Source organism: Canis lupus, chromosome 11, assembly GCF_048164855.1.
Source record: "Canis lupus baileyi chromosome 11, mCanLup2.hap1, whole genome shotgun sequence".
NCBI classification, from domain to species: domain Eukaryota; kingdom Metazoa; phylum Chordata; class Mammalia; order Carnivora; family Canidae; genus Canis; species Canis lupus.
The window spans coordinates 63,697,593-63,719,192 of NC_132848.1; the positions used below are offsets into that span (position 1 = coordinate 63,697,593).

A 21,600-nucleotide genomic window follows, 5' to 3' on the forward strand; every position below is an offset into this window, starting at 1 on the left:
TTCTCCCTCTGCCACACTCTCTCTCAATCTCTCTCTCTCTCTCTGTCTGTCTCTCATTAATAAATAAATCTTTAAAAAAAAACTGACAACTCAGAAAAAGGGATAAATTGCTTAAGCATCACAAACTACCAAAACTCAATCAAGAAAAAATAGACAACTTGAGTAGTCCTGTAGCCATTAAAGAAATTCAATTTGTAATTTAAAAGCTTCCCTTGCCATAAACACAAAAATCTTCAATTCCAGATGGTTCCATCAGGGAATTCAACAGAACATCCAAAGAATTAACACTAATTTGGGGCACCTGGGTGGCTCAGTTTGTTAAGTGTCTGCCTTCTGCTCAGGCCAAAATCTCAGGGTCCTGGAATCCAGCCCCACGTTGGGCTTCCCTCTCAGCAGAGAGTCTGCTTCTTCTCCCTGTGTGCCCCACCCCCACCCCGCATGTTCTCTTTCTCTCTCAAGTAAATAAATAAAATATTCCCAAAAAGAACACCAATTTTACATAATCTCTTCCAGAAAATAGAAGAGAAGGGAACATATTCCAACTTATTTATGAGGCTAGTTTGCCCTGATACCAAAACCAAAGACAGCACAAAAACAGAAAACTACAAACCAATATCCTACAATATCTCATTTAGATACAAAAATCCCCCACAAAATATTAACAAACCTAATCCAGCAACATATTTAAAAAATTGCATACCATAGCCAAGTGGGATTTATTCCAAGTATAGAAGGCTGGTTCAACATGCTTAAAAATAATCAGTGCAGGGGTGCCTGGGTGGCTCAGTAAGTTGTGCAACCAGCTCTTCGTTTTGGCTTGGATCATGATCTCAGGTTCATGATGTTGAGCCCCACATTGGGCTCCATGCTCGGTGGAGAGTCCACTTGGGATTCTCTTCCCCCTCTGCCCCTCCCCTCATCTCTCTCTGAAATGAATAAATCTTAAAAAAAAAAAATCAGGGTGTCTGGGTGGCTCAGTCTGTTAAGTGTCTGCCTTTGGCTCAGGTCATGATCGTTGGGTCCTGTGATCGAGCCCCACATCAGGCTCCCTGCTCAGTGGAGAGCCTGCTCCTCCCTCCCACTTGTGTTCTCTCTTGCTCTCTCTTGCTATCTCTCTCTCTCTCTCTCTCTCTCTCAAATAAATAAATAAAATATTTTTTAAAAAATCAACAATCTTGAAAAATAAGAATCAATTGAGAAGAATCATCTGAGAAGAATCACTCTGTTCAATATTAAGGTTTACTATTTAGCTAGTTATCTAGAGAGTGAGATACTGGTGGAATATTCTGTTCCATTAATCTATGGATCAATGGATACAATGGATCACAGATCAATTCTGTTCAATTCTGTGAGAACCCACACACTCGGTGGCTCCTATGAATCCCAGTGGACCTCTTCGCAGCTCCTGTCCACCCCCACTTTGCCATGGCTTCTGCTAGCCTGCAAATCCTGGGGATCATCCTGACACTGCTTGGCTGGATGAATGCCTTGGTGTCCTGTGCCCTGCCCCTGTGGTAGGTGACCACCAGCATCGTGGTGGCCCAGGTGGTTTGGGAGGGGCTGTGGATGTCCTGCGTGGTGCAGAACACAGGCCAGATGCAATGCAAGGTGTACAACTCCCTGCTGCGCTGCCCCAGGATGCCCCCCCACCCCCCATGTGGTTTCCCTCCTCTTGGCCCTGCTCGGGCTGCTAGTCTACCTCGCGGGAGCCAAGTGCACCACCTGCGTGGAAGACAAGGACTCCAAGTCCCCTCTGGTGCTAGTCTCTGGGATCATCTTTGTCATCTCAGGGGTCCTGACCCTGATCCCCGTCTGCTGGACGGCCCACACCATCATCCAGGATTTCTACAACCCCCTCATATTGGACGCCCAAAACTGGGAGCTGAGAGCCTTCTTCTACTTGGGCTGGGCAGCCTCTGGCCTTTTATTGCTGGGGGGGGGGGGGCTTCTGTGCTGCACCTGCCCCTCTGGGGGGTCCTCGAGCTCAAGCCCGACACTCAGCATCTGCTGCACATGCCACCTCTCAGGGTACCCCCAAGTACCCCACTAAGAATTATGTCTAATTCTTAGTCTAACCCCCTAAGCTGGAGAAATCATGATGGTGATTTAGACAGCTTTGGGCTTGTTTTTATCTTTTTTTTTGCTTTTGGGGAGAGGGGTTTTTTTTTTATTCATTTGATAACCAAGAAACCCAAGTCTCTCATGAGCTCTGCTGTTGGTATTTCTGACCTTTGGATGAGGGAACCAAGGAGGTGATGCTTCAGAGTTTCTGGATATTTCTCCGCCCTGGACATCCCCATCGTGGAGACCAGCCTGGAGCTGTGGGCCAACATAAAGGCTGCCTGCTGTTCAGATGCTTTCAGCCTGTCCCTTACTGGTCAGGCCTCTGGAACCCCTGGGGGCTCGTGAGCATTTAGAAGAGCAGATGATAAGTCACCAGAGAACTGCCCATCTCCAAATCTTCTGACTTCTGACTCCACTATCTAGAACCCTGTCCCAGCTGTGCTGTAGACCCCTGGCCCTCTCATCTTCAGCCCCTGCACACTTCTGCCGTGCTTCCCCCACCACACACATGCACCAGTTTTTGCTAAATAAAGCTTGTCTTATTTTGTAAAAAAAGAGAGAGAGAGAGAGAGAACCCAAAAATAGACCCACACAAGAATGACCAACTGATTTTTGATGAAGTTATCAGAGCAATTCAATGGAGGAGGGATAGTCTTTTCAACAAATAATGCTGGAGAAATTGGACATCCATATGCAAAAAAAATCAATTAACCTACCAAAACTTCATAACTTCTACAAAATTTAAAACAAAATTGGACCCTGGACTTAAATGTAAAATATAAAAATATAAAACTTTTTTTAAAAAGGTTTTATTTATTTATTTGACAGAGAAAGAGAGAAAAAGAGCACAAGCAGGGGGAATGGCAGGCAGATGGAGAGGGAGAAGCAGGCTCTGCATTGAGGCGGGAGCCCAATGTGGGGCTCAGTCCCAGGACCCTGGGATTGTGACCCTAGCCAAAGGCAGACACTTAACTAACTGAGCCATCCAGATGCCCCTAAAAATGTAAAACATTTAGAAAAAAAAATAAAAGTTTTGGGGATCTCAGGCTAGAAAAACAGTTCTTAGACTTGACACCAAAATATGATCTATGAAAGGAAAAATTGATAAGTTGGTCGTCATCAAAATAAAAAAATTTGCTCTATAAAAGACTCTAGGAGAAAAAATAAATTAAAAAATTTTTAAAAGACTCTAGGGGGATGAAGAAATGAGCTATAGACTGGAGGAAAATGATTCCAAACCTTTAATCTAAGAAAGGACCAGTATCTGGAATATGTAAAGAATACTCAAGACTCAATAGTAAAAATATAAATAATACAATCAGAACACAAGACAGGTGGTGCCTGTGTGGCTCAGTCAGTTAAGCATCTGCCTTTGACTCAGGTCGAGATCCCAGGGTCCTGGGATCGAGTCCTGCGTCAGTCCTCCTCCCTCCCTTAGTGAGGAGTTTGCTTCTCCTTTTTCCTCTGCACCTCCTCCAACTTGTGCATGCTTGCTCTCTTGCTCTCTCTCTCTCAAATAAATACATAAAATCTTTAAAAGAAAATAAAAAGAATGTGATACAGGAGTGACACATGAGAGAAACAGGAGTCAAGAATGGCTCCCAAATTTTTAGCTTAGGTGAACAGGGGCTATCAGATGAGACTGAGAATCTGTTTTCGTATCTTAAAGTATATGCTAAATGTGATATCATACATTTAATGTGAAAGAGGATTGCATAGATCAGAACGTGGGCACAGGACATGAACAGACATTTCATCAAAGAAAATATTCAGAAGGCAAATAACTACATGAATAGATGTTCAACATCATTGACCATTAAAGAAACGCAAACTGAAACCACAATGACATGTCGCTACACACCTATTAGAATAACCAAAATAAAATACAGTGACAGCACTAAATGCTGGTGAGTATGTGGAAAAGATGGATCGCTCACACATTGCTGATGGGAATATAATGTGATAACAGTCACTCTAGAAAACATTTGGGAGTTTCTTATAAAATTAAACGTGCAACGACCATTCAACCCAGCAGCTGCCCTCCTGGAGAAATAAAGACTAATGTCCATACAAAAACCTGCACACAAATGTTATATAACACCTTTATTTATAATAGCCAAAACCTAGAAACAACCTAGATGTCTTTCAACAGGTAAACAAACTATGGCACCCTGGAAATCTACTAAGGAATAAGAAGGCATCAACTACAGGCACACACAACAACTTGAATGAATCTCCAGGGGTGTTGTGGGTTGTTAGAGCACCATGTCAGCAATTCATGCTGAAATGGTTTAAGAAAAAACTATATTTGCCCTATTCTTACAAGCCTGAAATTATTTTAAAAGAAAAAAAGAATAACTGACAGAATTTAAAATTTAAATGGACATGAGAAAGGCCAGAGTCAAGAAAGACTACGAGGTTTCTAGCTCAGGTGACGGGGGTTACCAGCTGAGACTGAAATGTAAGGCTTCATATCTTAGTTATAATATATGTTAAATAGCATTTCTTAAAAGGAATGTAAAAGAGGATTGCACAGATTAAAGATTCTCTTTTACTATTGCATATTCATTTATTAAGGTTATCCTGACAAATTCCTGTATCCACAGCTAACTTCTAGGAATTGCCTGTGGTCAGATGGTTTGGTGCAAGAATAAGAACCTGAAATCCTAAGCCTCATTCCTGGCTCTAGTTTTACACAGTGCACTAAATTTCTTCAGTGCTCACTTTTTCACTTATGAAGTGGGACTAATAACTCTAGTCTGCAAAGTACTTTCCTCGGGGGAGAGTCATAATTTGAGCACAATTAACTGCTTCTAATTTTTCAAAGAGTAAAATTCTACCTAAATGGTGGAAACACAATATCCCAAACTAATTGTTTCTACACTTGATTTTTTTTAAAAGCCACCAATTCATTTTGTGGTAATTTTATGAAATGGAGATTAAATTGGAACTAACTCATGTAAAAATAATATCCTTTAATATTAGCCATAATAGCAGCTTGGTATTGTCTTAACAGGAGAGTGTGCAACATGAGGAGGGAGGGGGAAGAGGTAAAAAACAACAAAAAGTCTATTCCTACATAAGCCTCCAAAATTAATAATCATTGGTATCCACTCCTTCTGTAGGTTTTCTCAGAAAGCAGCAGAATTACAGGTAGTCCCAGCATGAAACTAATGAACTCAACACAAACAATATCATTAGACATGAGAAGAGATTCTGCTTTGGGGTATTAGTGTCAGACTCTCATACTGAAGACCAAATTTGGGACCATACCTTAATCTAAAGGGATTGGGTCTTACTAAGATGCTTTCATTTGCTCATTGTTAAGTCCCTCCCCCCAGCTCTTCAGGGTGTTTTCAGGTTGTTCTTTAGAAGACCAGGAAAGCTGAGAGAGAAAAAACAGCTCATGCATCCATCATCTCTCCTCTCAGAGAAGCAGTGATTTTTATAGGACTGTAAACAGTAGTTTTTAAGTGGTCTCACCTCCGATTTTAATGTGAGTCTTTAGTTTAAACAGAGTCATAAAATCATGAAATATGCCTACAGTAGCAGAAATAAAAGAAACCAGGTCTTAAAGCATGTCTGAATAAAATTCTAGTCACTATGCAGGCTTTGAGGGGCCGTAGGTCATAGAGTCATTTAGTTTCTTAAAATTGTTAGTTGGGCACCTGAGTGGCTCAGTGGTTGAGCATCTGCCTTTGGCTCAGATCATGATCCCAGGGTTCTGGGATGGAGTCCTGCATCGGGCTCTGCAGGGAGCCTGCTTTTCCCTCTGCCTATGTCTCTGCCTGTCTCTGTGTCTCATGAATGAATAAATAAAATCTTTAAAAATAATAAATAAAAATTCTTATTTAAGTATACATACAGAGAAGTGTATAAATCCTAAGTGTACAGATTGATGAATAATAAAAAGTGACCATATCTATGTAATCAACAATCAGGTCAAGAAATAGTAATATATGAAAAACTAGTTCTCGGTACAAATAGGTCAGAACGGTGGTTAATGGTGGAAGTTGTCATCTGGGTGAAGGATATGCCTACTGAGGCATCTATATCTTGATCTGGGTGATAATTATCACAAGTATTTACTTATGTAAAAATTACCCTGTACATTTAAGATTTGTGCATTTTCTCTACTTAAGTTATAATTGAATAAAAAGTAAAAAAAGTTGAAGGATTAGTTTTGCCTGTTCTTGAGCCATATGTAAACAGAATCCTACCGCATGAGTTTTTTTTATCTTGCTCAATGTTATGTTTGGGAAATCCACCCATGTGGTTGAATATAGTTGCAGTTCATCCCTTTTTGTCAATAGTGTTTAATTATATGAATATGCCACAGTTTATTTATCCATTCTACTTTTGGGTTGTATCCAGTTTGAGGCTAATATGAATACTATTTCTGTACATGTCTTCTGGTATGGTTTTGGACACATTGCTGCAGTCATATATTTAGGAGTAACATTTCTGGATCTTAGGGTGTGTGTATACTCAATTAGATATATTGCCAAAGAGTTTTCCAACCTGGTCATCCAATTTACATCCCCACCATTAATGTCTGAGAGTTCCCAGTAGCCCCACTTGTCAGTAGTTGATATTGTCAAGTTTTGTGATCTTAGTCATTCTTAGTCATTTCGTTGACTGCTTAGTGAGTTTGAGTACTTTTTCATGTATTAGTAGTCATTTTGTGAAATCCCTTCAAACACCCATTTTTAAAGTAGTCTGTATTTTGTCTCACTGATCTGAAAGGTTTTGTTGTTGTTGTTGTTGTTTTAACGTTTTAAAGTAAACTCTACCCTCAACTTGGAGCTCAAACTCATGACCCTGAGATCAAGAGTCACATGCTCTACTGACTGAGCCAGTCAGGTACCCCTGCAAGAGTTCTTTATATATTCTGGATATAAATACCCTGGCTTGCCTTTTTACCTTCTTAATGGTGTCTTTAGTGAACAGTTGTTATTAATATCAGTTTGGTCCAACTTATTGATCTTTTCTTTCATGGTAAGTGCACTTTTTGTGTCCTATTTAAGAAATCTTTTTCAGGAGAGAGTCTGAGATGGTGGAGGAGTAGGAGATCTTAGTTTTGTCTGCTCCCAGGAACTCAGCTAGATAGCTATCAAATCATTCTGAACACCTGTGAACTCAACCAGAGATCTAGGAAAAGAATTGCTGGAATTCTACAAATAGAAAAGCAATCACTTTCTGCAAGGTAGGAGGTGTAGAGAAGCAAATCCGAGGAGATATATGGGAAGATAAACCATGGGGGGAGGGAGCCGCTACTGAAAAGTAATAGAGCAGCAGAGCACAAAATCGGAACTTTTAGAAATCTACTCAGGTGAGGGACATCCCTGCCTGAGAGGCGCTCAGGGGTCCAAGTGAGGTGGAATCCTAAGTGGGACAGTGTGGTCTCAGGATCCCCAGGTTCACAGAAAGAACAGAGGTGCCTGAGAGCAGCAAAGTTCCCAGGCATTGGAGCAGGAAAGTTATCTGCAATCAGTGAGCCCAAGAGGAGCAGCATGGGTGTGAGCTGCAGGAGAGCACAGGGTTTATAGACTGAAAATGAGGTCCCATGCCTGAGATAGAAATGCTTGGTCACAGGCTAGGTGAGCTCAGAGTGCAAACAGAGACAAGGGAGACAGGAGTGATTGACTGCTTTGCCCTGAGGGTGCACTGAGGACTTGGGGGAGCAAAATTTTGGCTCCAGGGCTGGAGATTGGAAGGCCACCATTTTCACTCTCATTCTCTAAAGTGTCTCAGAAAGCCTTCAGGGAACAAAAGCCACATAGGGCAATTCAAGGCAGATTACTTAGTTTGGTCCCCTGGCAAGGGTGGTGCAATTCTGCAGGGAGGGGGAAGTCACCTGAGAATCAGTGCAATGGTCCCCTCCCCCAGGAACACTGGCTAAGACCAAGTCTCCTGATCACAGAACTGTAAAATTCCAGCACTGGGGAAAATAGTATATAGAATTCATGAGGGTTTTTTTTTTTTCTCATGATTCTTTAGTCTTTCCATTTTAATGTTTTTCTCTTTCCATTTCAATCAATTTCTTATCAACTCTTTTTTAAAGTCTTTTCAAAATTTTCATCTTTACAGTTACATTCTATCCTTTCATTGTATTTAAATTTATTTTTGTATATATATAAAGTTTTCCTTTCTTTACGATTTTGGGATGCAGTTTCTTCTAGTAAACAGACCAAAATACACAGACTCTAGTGTATTGCTCTGTTCTGTTCACTTGTATGATTATATTTTTTTTTCCAATTTTGGGTCTCTTCTGATTTGTTTAGTGTATATTTCTCTGGGGTCATTGTTGCCATTTTCACATTTTGTTCTCTCATTCATCTATTCTTCTCTGGAGACAATGACTAGATGGAAAAACTGACCTCAAAAGAAGGATCTAGAGGCAGTACTGACTGCCAGGGTCATAACCAGTATGGATATAAGTAAGATGTTGGAACTAGAAGTCAGAATAACAATCCCAAAGATATTAGCTGGCCTTGAAAAAAAGCATAGAAGACACTAGAGAATCCCTTTCTGGAGAATTAAAGAACTAAAATCTAATCAAGTTGAAATCAAAAGGCTATTAATGAGATGCAATGAAAAATGGAGGCTCTAACTGCTAGGATAAATGAGGCAGAAGAGAAAATCAGTGATACAAAAGACCAAACAATGGAAAGAAAAAAGCTGAAAAAAAGAAAGATAAACAGCTACTGGATCATGAGGGGAGAATTTGAGAGATAAGTGATACCATAAAGTGAAACAATATTACAATAATTAGAATCTCAGAAGATGAGGAAAGGGGGGCAGAAGGTATATTGGAGCAAATTATAGCTGAAAACTTCCCTAATCTTGGGAAGGAAATAGGCATTCAAGTCCAGGAGCAATAGAGAACCCCCCTCCCCAAGATCAATAAAAATAGGTCAACACCTTCACACATAATAGTGAAACTTGAAAATCTCAGAGACAAAAATAAAATCCTAAAACCCACTCAGGACAAGAGGTCCATAACCTACAAGGGTATAAACATTAGACTGGCAGCAGATCTATCCACAGAGAACCAGCACCCCAGAAAAGACTGGCATGATATATTCAGTATACTAGATGAGAAAACACACAGCCAATGATATTTTATCCAGCAAGGCTGTCATTCAAAATAGGAGAGATAAAAAGCTAAAAAAATAGGAGAGATAAAAAGACAAAGAGAACTAAAAGAATCTTGATCACTAAAACCAGCCCTGAAAGAAATATTAAAGGGGATCCTTTAAGCAAAGAAAGAGACCAAAAGTAACATAGACCAGAAAGGAATAGAGACAATATACAGAAACAGTGACTTTACAAATAATACAATGACACTGAATTCATATCTTTCAATAGTTACTCTGAATGTAAAAGGGCTAAATGCCCCAATCAAAATACAAAGGATATCAGATTGGATAAAAAAAAAGCAAGACCCATTGATATGCTGTCTGCAAGAGACTCATTTTAGACCCAAAGACACCTCCAGATCGAAAGTGAAGGAGTGGAGAACCATTTATCATGATAACGGACTCCAAAAAGAAAGCTGAGGTAGCAATTCTTATATCAGACAAAATTGATTTTGAAGCAAAGACTGTAATAAGAGGTGAAGATAACCACTATATCACAATTAAAGAGTCTATCCAACAAGAAGATCTAACAATTGTAAATATTTATGCCCCTAACACAGAAGCAGCTGATTATATAAACACATTAATAACAAAATTAAAGAAACACATTGATAATAATAAGTAATAGTAGGGGACTTTAACACCCCAGTCACAGCACTGGACAGATGATCTAAGCAGAAGATCAACAAGGAAATAAGGGCTTTGAATGAAACACTGGACAAATGGACTTCACAAATATACTCAGAGCATTCCACTCTAAAGCAACAGAACACACATTCTTCTCAAGTGCACATGGAACATTCTCCAGAATAGATCACATACTGGGTCACAAGTTAGGTCTCAACTAGTACCAAGAGATTGGGATCATTCCCTACATATTTTCAGACCACAGCGCTTTGAAACTGGAACTCAATCACACGAGGAAATTTGGAAGAAACTCAAATACTTGCAGGCTAAAGAGCATCCTACTAAAGAATGAAAGAGTCAAGCAGGAAATTAAAGAAAATTTTTAAAAATTCATGGAAACAAATTTAAAAAAAAAAAAATTCATGGAAACAGGACCGGGAGGGGCAAGATGGCAGAAGAGTAGGGTCTCCAAATCACCTGTCCCCACCAAATTACCTAGATAACCTTCAAATTATCCTGAAGATCTACGAATTCGGCCTGAGATTTAAAGAGAGAATAGGGATCCCTGGGTGGCGCAGCGGTTTGGCGCCTGCCTTTGGCCCAGGGCGCGATCCTGGAGACCCGGAATCGAATCCCGCGTCGGGCTCCCGGTGCATGGAGCCTGCTTCTCCCTCTGCCTCTCTCTCTCTCTCTCTCTCTCTCTCTGTGACTATAATAAATAAATAAAAAAAATATAAAAAAATAAAAAATAAAAAAAATAAAGAGAGAACAGTTGGAATGCTACAGTGAGAAGAGTTCTGGCTTCTATCAAGGTAGGAAGATGGGGAAAAAAGAAATAAAAAACAAAAGGCATCCAAGGGGGGAGGGGCCCCGCGAGGAGCCGGGCTGAGGCCGGGGCGAGTGTCCCCAGGACAGGAGAGCCCTGCTCGGAGAAGCAGGAGCTGCACCAATCTTCCCGGGTGGGAAGGCGCTCGCAGGGAGTTGGAGCAGGACCCTAGGAGGGCGGGGATGCCCTCAGGCTCCCTGGGACAGTAACAGAGGAACTGCGCCCCGGGGAGAGTGCGCTGAGCTCCCTGAAGGGCTGCAGCGCATACGGCGGGACCCGGGAGCAGCTCGGAGAGGCTTGGGCGGGGGCTCCGTGGAGAGGGGGCTGCACCATCGGGAGCACGAATCCAACAGCGCAGGCCCGGGAGCACTGGGAGCCGGGACACAGGGAGCCGGGACACAGCCCAGGATCCGGCCTTCCCCAGGGACAGGCAGAGGCCGGGAGGGCCCAAGACCGCAAGGACGCTCCTGCCCCGAGCTGAGCAATCAGCGGCCCCGCCCTGGAGCCTCCAGGCCCTGCAGACGGAGAGCTCTGTAGTCACTGCGGGAGCTGACTCCAGGGCTCCAGAGCTGGCCGCCGCCACTGGGGTTGTTCCTCCTGGGGCCTCACGGGGTAAACAACCCCCACTGAGCCCTGCACCAGGCAGGGGGCAGAGCAGCTCCCCCAAGTGCTAACACCTGAAAATCAGCACAACAGGCCCCTCCCCCAGAAGACCAGTAGACGGACAAGTTCCAGGGGAAGTCAAGGGACTTAAAGTATACAGAATCAGAAGATACTCCCCCGTGTTTTTGTTTTGTTTTGTTTTGTTTTGTTTTTTGCTTTTTGATTTGTTTGCTTCCCCCACCCCCTTTTTCCCCCCTTTCTTTTTCTTTCTCTTTTTCTTCTCTTTTTTCTTCCTTTTCTCTTTTTTCTTTTTCTCTTTTCTTTCCTTCTTTCTCTCCTCTCTTTTTCTCCTTTTCCCAATACAACTGGTTTTTGGCCACTCTGCACTGAGCAAAATGACTAGAAGGAAAACGTCACCTCAAAAGAAAAAATCAGAAACAGTCCTCTCTCCCACAGAGTTACAAAATCTGGATTACAATTCAATGTCAGAAAGCCAATTCAGAAGCACTATTATACAGCTACTGGTGGCTCTAGAAAAAAGCATAAAGGACTCAAGAGACTTCATGACTGCAGAATTTAGATCCAATCAGGCAGAAATTAAAAATCAATTGAATGAGATGCAATCCAAACTAGAAGTCCTAACAACAAGGGTTAACGAGGTGGAAGAACGAGTGAGTGACATAGAAGACAAGTTGATGGCAAAGAGGGAAACTGAGGAAAAAAGAGACAAACAATTAAAAGACCATGAAGATAGATTAAGGGAAATAAACGACAGCCTGAGGAAGAAAAACCTACATTTAATTGGGGTTCCCGAGGGCGCCGAAAGGGCCAGAGGGCCAGAATATGTATTTGAACAAATCATAGCTGAAAACTTTCCTAATCTGGGAATGGAAACAGGCATTCAGATCCAGGAAATAGAGAGATCCCCCCCTAAAATCAATAAAAACCGTTCAACACCTCGACATTTAATAGTTAAGCTTGCAAATTCCAAAGATAAAGAGAAGATCCTTAAAGCAGCAAGAGACAAGAAATCCCTGACTTTTAGGGGGAGGAGTATTAGGGTAACAGCAGACCTCTCCACAGAGACCTGGCAGGCCAGAAAGGGCTGGCAGGATATATTCAGGGTCCTAAATGAGAAGAACATGCAACCAAGAATACTTTATCCAGCAAGGCTCTCATTCAAAATGGAAGGAGAGATAAAGAGCTTCCAAGACAGGCAGGAACTGAAAGAATATGTGACCTCAAACCAGCTCTGCAAGAAATTTTAAGGGGGACTCTTAAAATTCCCCTTTAAGAAGAAGTTCAGTGGAACAATCCACAAAAACAAGGACTGAATAGATATCATGGTGACACTAAACTCATATCTCTCAATAGCAACTCTGAACGTGAACGGGCTTAATGACCCCATCAAAAGGCTCAGGGTTTCAGACTGGATAAAAAAGCAGGACCCATCTATTTGCTGTCTACAAGAGACTCATTTTAGACAGAAGGATGCCTACAGCCTGAAAATAAAAGGTTGGAGAACCATTTACCATTCGAATGGTCCTCAAAAGAAAGCAGGGGTAGCCATCCTTATATCAGATAAACCAAAATTTACCCCGAAGACTGTAGTGAGAGATGAAGAGGGACACTATATCATACTTAAAGGATCTATCCAACAAGAGGACTTAACAATCCTCAATATATATGCCCCGAATGTGGGAGCTGCCAAATATATCAGTCAATTAATAACCAAAGTGAAGAAATACTTAGATAATAATACACTTATACTCGGTGACTTCAATCTAGCTCTTTATATACTCGATAGGTCTTCTAAGCACAACATCTCCAAAGAAACGAGAGCTTTAAATGATACAATGGACCAGATGGATTTCACAGATATCTACAGAACTTTACATCCAAACTCAACTGAATACACATTTTTCTCAAGTGCACATGGAACTTTCTCCAGAATAGACCACATACTGAGTCACAAATCAGGTTTGAACCGATACCAAAAGATTGGGATCGTCCCCTGCATATTCTCAGGCCATAATGCCTTGAAATTAGAACTAAATCACAACAAGAAGTTTGGAAGGACCTCAAACACGTGGAGGTTAAGGACCATCCTGCTAAAAGATGAAAGGGTCAACCAGGAAATTAAGGAAGAATTAAAAAGATTCATGGAAACTAATGAGAATGAAGATACAACCATTCAAAATCTTTGGGATGCAGCAAAAGCAGTCCTAAGGGGGAAATACATCGCAATACAAGCATCCATTCAAAAACTGGAAAGAACTCAAATACAAAAGCTAACCTTACACATAAAGGAGCTAGAGAAAAAACAGCAAATAGATCCTACACCCAGCAGAAGAAGAGAGTTAATAAAGATTCGAGCAGAACTCAACGAAATCGAGACTAGAAGAACTGTGGAACAGATCAACAGAACCAGGAGTTGGTTCTTTGAAAGAATTAATAAGATAGATAAACCATTAGCCAGCTTTATTAAAAAGAAGAGAGAGAAGACTCAAATTAATAAAATCATGAATGAGAAAGGAGAGATCACTACCAACACCAAGGAAATACAAACGATTTTAAAAACATATTATGAACAGCTATACGCCAATAAATTAGGCAATCTAGAAGAAATGGGTGCATTCCTGGAAAGCCACAAACTACCAAACCTGGAACAGAAAGAAATAGAAAACCTGAACAGGCCAATAACCAGGGAGGAAATTGAAGCAGTCATCAAAAACCTCCCAAGACACAAAAGTCCAGGGCCAGATGGCTTCCCAGGAGAATTCTATCAAACGTTTAAAGAAGAAACCATACCTATTCCACTAAAGCTGTTTCGAAAGATAGAAAGAGATGGAGTACTTCCCAATTCGTTCTATGAGGCCAGCATCACCTTAATTCCAAAACCAGACAAAGACCCCATCAAAAAGGAGAATTACAGACCAATATCCCTGATGAACATGGATGCAAAAATTCTCAACAGGATACTAGCCAATAGGATCCAACAATATATTAAGAAAATTATTCACCATGACCAAGTAGGATTTATCCCCAGGACACAAGGCTGGTTCAACACTCATAAAACAATCAATGTGATTCATCATATCAGCAAGAGAAAAATCAAGAACCATATGATCCTCTCATTAGATGCAGAGAAAGCATTTGACAAAATACAGCATCCATTCCTGATCAAAACTCTTCAGAGTGTAGGGATAGAGGGAACATTCCTCAACATCTTAAAAGCCATCTACAAAAAGCCCACAGCAAATATCATTCTCAATGGGGAAGCACTGGGAGCCTTTCCCCTAAGATCAGGAACAAGACAGGGATGTCCACTCTCACCACTGCTGTTCAACATAGTACTGGAAGTCCTAGCCTCAGCAATCAGACAACAGAAAGACATTAAAGGCATTCAGATTGGCAAAGAAGAAGTCAAACTCTCCCTCTTCGCCGATGACATGATACTTTACATAGAAAACCCAAAAGCTCCACCCCAAGATTGCTAGAACTCATACAGCAATTCGGTAGCGTGGCAGGATACAAAATCAATGCCCAGAAATCAGTGGCATTTCTATACACTAACAATGAGACTGAAGAAAGAGAAATTAAGGAGTCAATCCCATTTACAATTGCACCCAAAAGCATAAGATACCTAGGAATAAACTGAACCAAAGAGGTAAAGGATCTATACCCTAAAAACTATAGAACACTTCTGAAAGAAATTGAGGAAGACACAAGAGATGGAAAAATATTCCATGTTCATGGATTGGCAGAATTAATATTGTGAAAATGTCAATATTACCCAGGGCAATTTACACGTTTAATGCAATCCCTACCTACCTAATCCCAATCCCATGCAATACCATGGACTTTCTTCAGAGAGTTAAAACAAATTACTTTAAGATTTGTGTGGAATCAGAAAAGACCCCGAATAGCCAGGGGAATTTTAAAAAAGAAAACCATATCTGGGGGCATCACAATGCCAGATTTCAGGTTGTACTACAAAGCTGTGGTCATCAAGACAGTGTGGTACTGGCACAAAAACAGACACATAGATCAATGGAACAGAAGAGAGAATTCAGAAGTGGACCTTGAACTTTATGGTCAACTAATATTTGATAAAGGAGGAAAGACTATCCATTGGAAGAAAGTCTCTTCAATAAATGGTGCTGGGAAAATTGGACATCCACATGCAGAAGAATGAAACTAGACCACTCTCTTTCACCATACACAAAGATAAACTCAAAATGGATGAAAGATCTCAATGTGAGACAAGATTCCATCAAAATCCTAGAGGAGAACACAGGCAACACCCTTTTTGAACTCAGCCACAGTAACTTCTTGTAAGATACATCCACGAAGGCAAAAGAAACAAAAGCAAAAATGAACTCTTGGGACTTCATCAAGATAAGAAGCTTTTGCACAGCAAAGGATACAGTCAACAAAACTAAAAGACAACCTACAAAATGGGAGAAGATATTTGCAAATGACCTATCAGATAAAGGGCTAGTTTCCAAGATCTATAAAGAACTTCTTAAACTCAACACCAAATAAACAAACAATCCAATCATGAAATGGGCAAAAGACATGAAGAGAAATCTCACAGAGGAAGACATAGACATGGCCAACACGCACATGAGAAAATGCTCTGCATCACTTGCCATCAGGGAAATACAAATCAAAACCACAATGAGATACCACCTCACACCAGTGAGAATGGGGAAAATTAACAAGGCAGGAAACCACAAATGTTGGAGAGGATGCGGAGAAAAGGGAACCCTCATACACTGTTGGTGGGAATGTGAACTGGTGCAGCCACTCTGGAAAACTGTGTGGAGGTTCCTCAAAGAGTTAAAAATAGACCTGCCCTACGACCCAGCAATTGCACCGTTGGGGATTTACCCCAAAGATACAGATGCAATGAAATGCCGGGACACCTGCACCCCGATGTTTATAGCAGCAATGTCCGCAATAGCCAAACTGTGGAAGGAGCCTCGGTGTCCATCGAAAGATGAATGGATAAAGATGTGGTCTATGTATACAATGGAATATTACTCAGCCATTAGAAACGACAAATACCCACCATTTGCTTCAACGTGGATGGAACTGGAGGGTATTATGCTGAGTGAAGTAAGTCAATCAGAGAAGGACAAACATTATATGTTCTCATTCATTTGGGGAATATAAATAATAGTGAAAGGGAATATAAGGAAAGGAAGAAGAAATGTGTGGGAAATATCAGAAAGGGAGACAGAACATAAAGACTCCTAACTTTGGGAAACGAACTAGGGGTGGTGGAAGGGGAGGAGTGTGGGGGGGTGGGGGTGAATGCGTGACGGGCACTGAGGGGGACACTTGATGGGATGAGCACTGGGTGTTATTCTGTATGTTGGTAAATTGAACACCAATAAAAAAATTTATTAAATAAATAAATAAATAAATAAATAGAAAGAAACAACTAAATTGAGCAGAAATTGTAATTTCAATGTAAAAATTAAAATATAATTGGGCAGCTTTCTATAGGAATATTAATCTCTAAATTTAGAATAAAAACCATCCTTGAAATAAAACTCAGACATCACTTAGGATCTTCCCATAGGAGTAGCTTATTGTACCAATTAGTTCATTGGATTAGGGAACAACTCAAATGTCAATAAATGCCTTGAGCACCATTACAAATAAAAGAAATTAAAATCTGCAAAAAAAAATTCATGGAAACAAATGAAAATGAAAACACAACTGTTCAAAACCTTTGGGATGCAGCAAAGGCAGTCCTAAGAGGGAAGTATATAGCAATACAAGCCTTTCTCAAGAAAAAAGAAAGGTCTCACAACGTAACATTACACCTAAAGGAGCTTGAGGAAGAACAGCAAATAAAGACTAAACCCAGCAGGAGAAGAGAATTAATAAAGATTAGAGCAGAAATCAATTATATAGAAACCAAAAGAACAGTAGAACAGATCAACAAAACTAGGAGCTGGTTCTTTGAAAGAATTAATAAGATTGATAAACTCCTGGCGAAACCTATCAAAAAAGAAAAGGGAAAGGACACAAATAAATAAAATCATGAATGAAAGAGGAGAGATCACAACCAACACCAAAGAAATACAAGTAATTATAAGAACATATTATGAGCAACTATATACCAACAAATTAGGCAATCTGGAAGAAATGGATGCATTCCTAGAAACATATAAACTACCAAAACCGAAACAGGAAGAAATAGAAAACCTGAACAGACTCATAACCAGCAAGGAAATAGAAGCAATAATCAAAAATCTCTCAACAAACAAGAGTCCAGGGCCAAATGACTTCCCAGGAGAATTCTACCAAACATTTAAAGAATTAATACCTACTTGTCTGAAACTGTTTCAAAAAATAGAAATGGAAGGAAAACTTCTAAACTCTTTCTATAAGGCCAGCATTACCTTGATCCCAAGACCAGACAAAGACTCCACCAAAAAGGAGAAGTATCCCTGATAAACATGGATGCAAAAATTCACACTAAGATATTAGCCAATAGGATCTAGCTGTACATTAAAAAGATTACTCACCACAACCAAGTAGGATTTATTCCTGGGCTTTAAGGGTGGTTCAACATCCACAAATCAATCAACATGATATACTACATTAATAAAAGAAAGGACAAGAACCATATGATCCTCTCAATAGATGTAAAAAAAGCATATGACAAAGTATAATATCCTTTCTTAAATCTCTTCACAGTGTAGGGATAGAGGGAACATATTGCAAATCCATATACAAAAAGCCTACAGCAAATATCATTCTTAATGGAGAAAACTGAGAGCTTTTCCCCTAATGTCAGGAACATGACAGGATGTCCACTATCACCACTGCTGTTCAACATAGTTCCAGAAGTTCTAGTTCCAGCAATAAGACAACAACAAGAAATAAAAGGCATCTGAATGAGCACAGATGAAGTCAAACTCTCACTCATGGCAGATGACATGATACTCTATGTGGAAAATCCAAAAGACTCCACTCCAAAATTGTTAGAGCTCCTACAGGAACTCAGCAAAGTGACAGGATATAAAATCAGTGCACAGAAATCAGTTGCATTTCTGTACACTAACAATGAGACAGAAGAAAGAGAAATTAAGGAGTCAATCCCATTTACAATTGCACCCAAAACCATAAGATACCTAGGAATAAACCTAACCAAAGAGGTAAAGCATCTGTACTCTGAAAGCTTTAGAACTCATGAAAGAAATTGAGGGAGACACAAACTGAAAAATGTTTCATGCTCATGGATCAGAGGAACAAATACTGTTAAAATGTCTATGCTGCCTAGAGCAATCTATACACTCAATGCAATCGCTATCAAAATACCATCAACTTTTTTCACAAAGCTGGAATAAATAATCCTAAAATTTGTATGGAACCAGAAAAGACCCCCAAATAGCCAAAGGAATCTTGGAAAAGAAAACCAAAGCTGGCAGTATCACAATTTCAGACTTCTGTTATATTACAAAGCTGTAGTGATCAACACAGTATGGTACTGGCACAAAAACAGACACGAAGCTCAATGGAACAGAATAGAGAACCCAGAAATGGACCCTCAACATTATGATCAACTAATCTTCAACAAAGCAGGAAAGAATATCTAATGGAAAAAAGACATTCTCTTCAACAAATGATGTTGGGAAAATTGGACAGCCACATGCAGAAGAATGAAACTGGACCATTTTCTTACACCGTATACAAAAATAGACCCAAAATGGATAAAAGATCTAAATCGGAGACAGAAATCCATCAAAATCCTAGAGGAGAACACAGGGAGCAACCTCTGCGACCTCAGCTGCAGCAACTTCTTACTAGACATGTCTCCAAAGGCAAAGGAAACAAAGACAAAAACCAAACTATTGGGACCTCATCAATATAAAACTTTTGCACGACAAAGGAAACAGTTGACTTGACCAAAAGATAACCTACAGAATGGGAGAAGATATTTGCAAGTGTCTTATCAGATAACAGGCTAGTATCCAAAATCTAAAAAGAACTTATCAAACTTAATACCCAAAGAATAAACAAACCAATCAAGAAATGGGCAGAAGTCATGAATAGGCCTCCAAAGAAGACATATAAATGGCCAACAGACAATGAGAAAATGCTCAACATCACTCAGCATCAGGGAAATACAAATCAAAACCACAATGAAAACCACAATGAGAGACTATCTCACACTTGTCAAAAAAGCTAAAATTAACAAGTCAGGAAACGACAGATGTTGGCAAGGATGCAGAGAAAGGGGAACCCTCTTACATTGTTGCTGGGTGTGCAAGTTGGTGCAGACACTCTGGAAAACAGTAATGGATGTTCCTCAAAAAGTTGAAAATAGAACTACCCTACACCCCAGCAATTGCACTACTAAATATTTACCCCAAAGATGCAAATGTAGTGATCTGAAGGGGCACCCGCACTCCAATGTTTATAGTGGCAGTGTCCACAATAGCCGAACCATGGAAAGAGCCCAGATGTCCATCAACAGATGAATGAATAAAGAAGATGTAGTACATATATATAATATATATACATATATATACAATGAAATGCTACCCAGCCATAAAAATTATGAAATCTTGCCATTTGCAGCAATGTAGATAGAACTAGAGGGTAGTATGCTAAACAAAATAAGTCCATCAGAGAAAGACAATTATATGACCTCATGCTTATGTGGAATTAAGAAACAAAACAGAGGATCATAGGGGAAGTGAGGGAAAAAATAAAATGATGAAATCAGAGAGGGAGACAAACTAAGAGACTCTTAATTTGGAGGTTGCTGGAGGGGAGGAGTGGGGCAAGGGAGTAACTGGGTGATGGACATTAGGGGGACATTGGATGTAATATGCGTTGGGTGTTACACGACTGATGAATTACTGACCTCTACCTCTGAAACTAATGATACTCTATACATTAATTAATTGAATTTAAATTAAAAAATAATTCAAAAATAAAATCTTTTTAAAAGGAAACCAAAGAAGAATGATCACCACTATGCTAAAGCAAAGCTATCCTTGTCCCTTACTGCCAGGATTGACATATACTCCGTGGCACTGTGTATACAAATCTGCCTTACACTGTATTGGACCTGAGGGGCACTTCTTTGATATGAAGCCTCTTTGAGAGAGAATCATCAGGGCCTAGCTTGTTTGTGTACATGCCAGAAGCACACATTGAAGAAAACTTGCAGTGGAATGGAGTCTGCTGTCCTCAGTTCAGAAGACAAAATTAGGAGTTGGGAGCAGCAAGTACCGCAGCTAAAGAATTTGCTCCAAGATCTGAATTAATTTTCACCTTCCCAACAGATAAAGGCTACTTTGATTCTGTAGCTATGAAAAATGAGCATGGAAGCATCCTTTGTAAAATACTTTGGAAATGTCCCTGATTTATTTAAAATGCCAGACACGCGTGCAGCAACAAAATGCTATGACAAATCGTGACATAGACCCTAAAGAATTTTCACTGTCGCCTTTTCTGGAATCCAGAGCAGCAGCAGCAGCAGCAATTCCTGGTAGGACTGTCTTTTCCTGCACTGTAACCGACACTGGACGAGGAAACTATCTACCTGATGGATTCAGGAAATCAAAGTAATAAAACTGCCAGCAACAATGCAGCCAAGTGATTAAACGATGGCTGGTTGAAAATTTAAACACCCTTTTTACTCATTAATCTCCAACTGCTAAAGACAAACAAAAAGCAAAATTAACATGATTGTAAACTAAGCACTAGCGTCCTGCGGCTACCGTGTTAGCCTGCTGAGAAGGAATGGGCTGATCAAAGCTGGGGAGTCCGCAGAGAACCGTGGATAAGGGCTGCTTCGGGGGGCGCACAGCCAGATCCATTACCGCGCCCGGTTCAGGAACAGGTGAGTACCGTAATTGATCTTGCCTTCAATTTGGAGAGAAGCGGGAAACCTACCCTCTCTGTCCACCAAGCTTATATGTTAATCCCCTGAGCTCTGGGAAGAAGTTTTTAAATTGGCATAAAGACTTTTTCTGTGCCCTTCGGAACGTGTAGAGGAGAAAGAGTTGGGAGGGGCTGCTGAGGTCCCTAACTTCAGGCAGTTAAGCCGCCTCTCCGGAAAGCTGTTGATTGCCACCTTGCTTGGCATGACGCATCTAAGCTCACAGAGCAAAGGCTCCTCCAATGAAGCTAGAAGGGTTTTTGTTTTGTTTTGTTTTGTTTTGTTTTGTTGTTGTTGTTTGTTTTTATTTTATTTTTTGTTGCTGTTGTTTAACACAAGAAAATACTTGGAGACACAGGGGTCCTCACCCGGCAAACATAAACCATGAAAATCCAGATACTTGGAATTGGAGTTGCTTT

At 40.4% G+C, this 21,600-nt stretch overlaps 1 pseudogene; it reads left to right on the forward strand.

The window, feature by feature from the left end:
• Nucleotides 1-1,425: 1,425 nt before the first annotated feature.
• Nucleotides 1,426-2,063, forward strand: LOC140642315 (claudin-6-like; annotated as a pseudogene).
• The last annotated feature ends 19,537 nt before the right edge of the window (nt 2,064-21,600 follow it).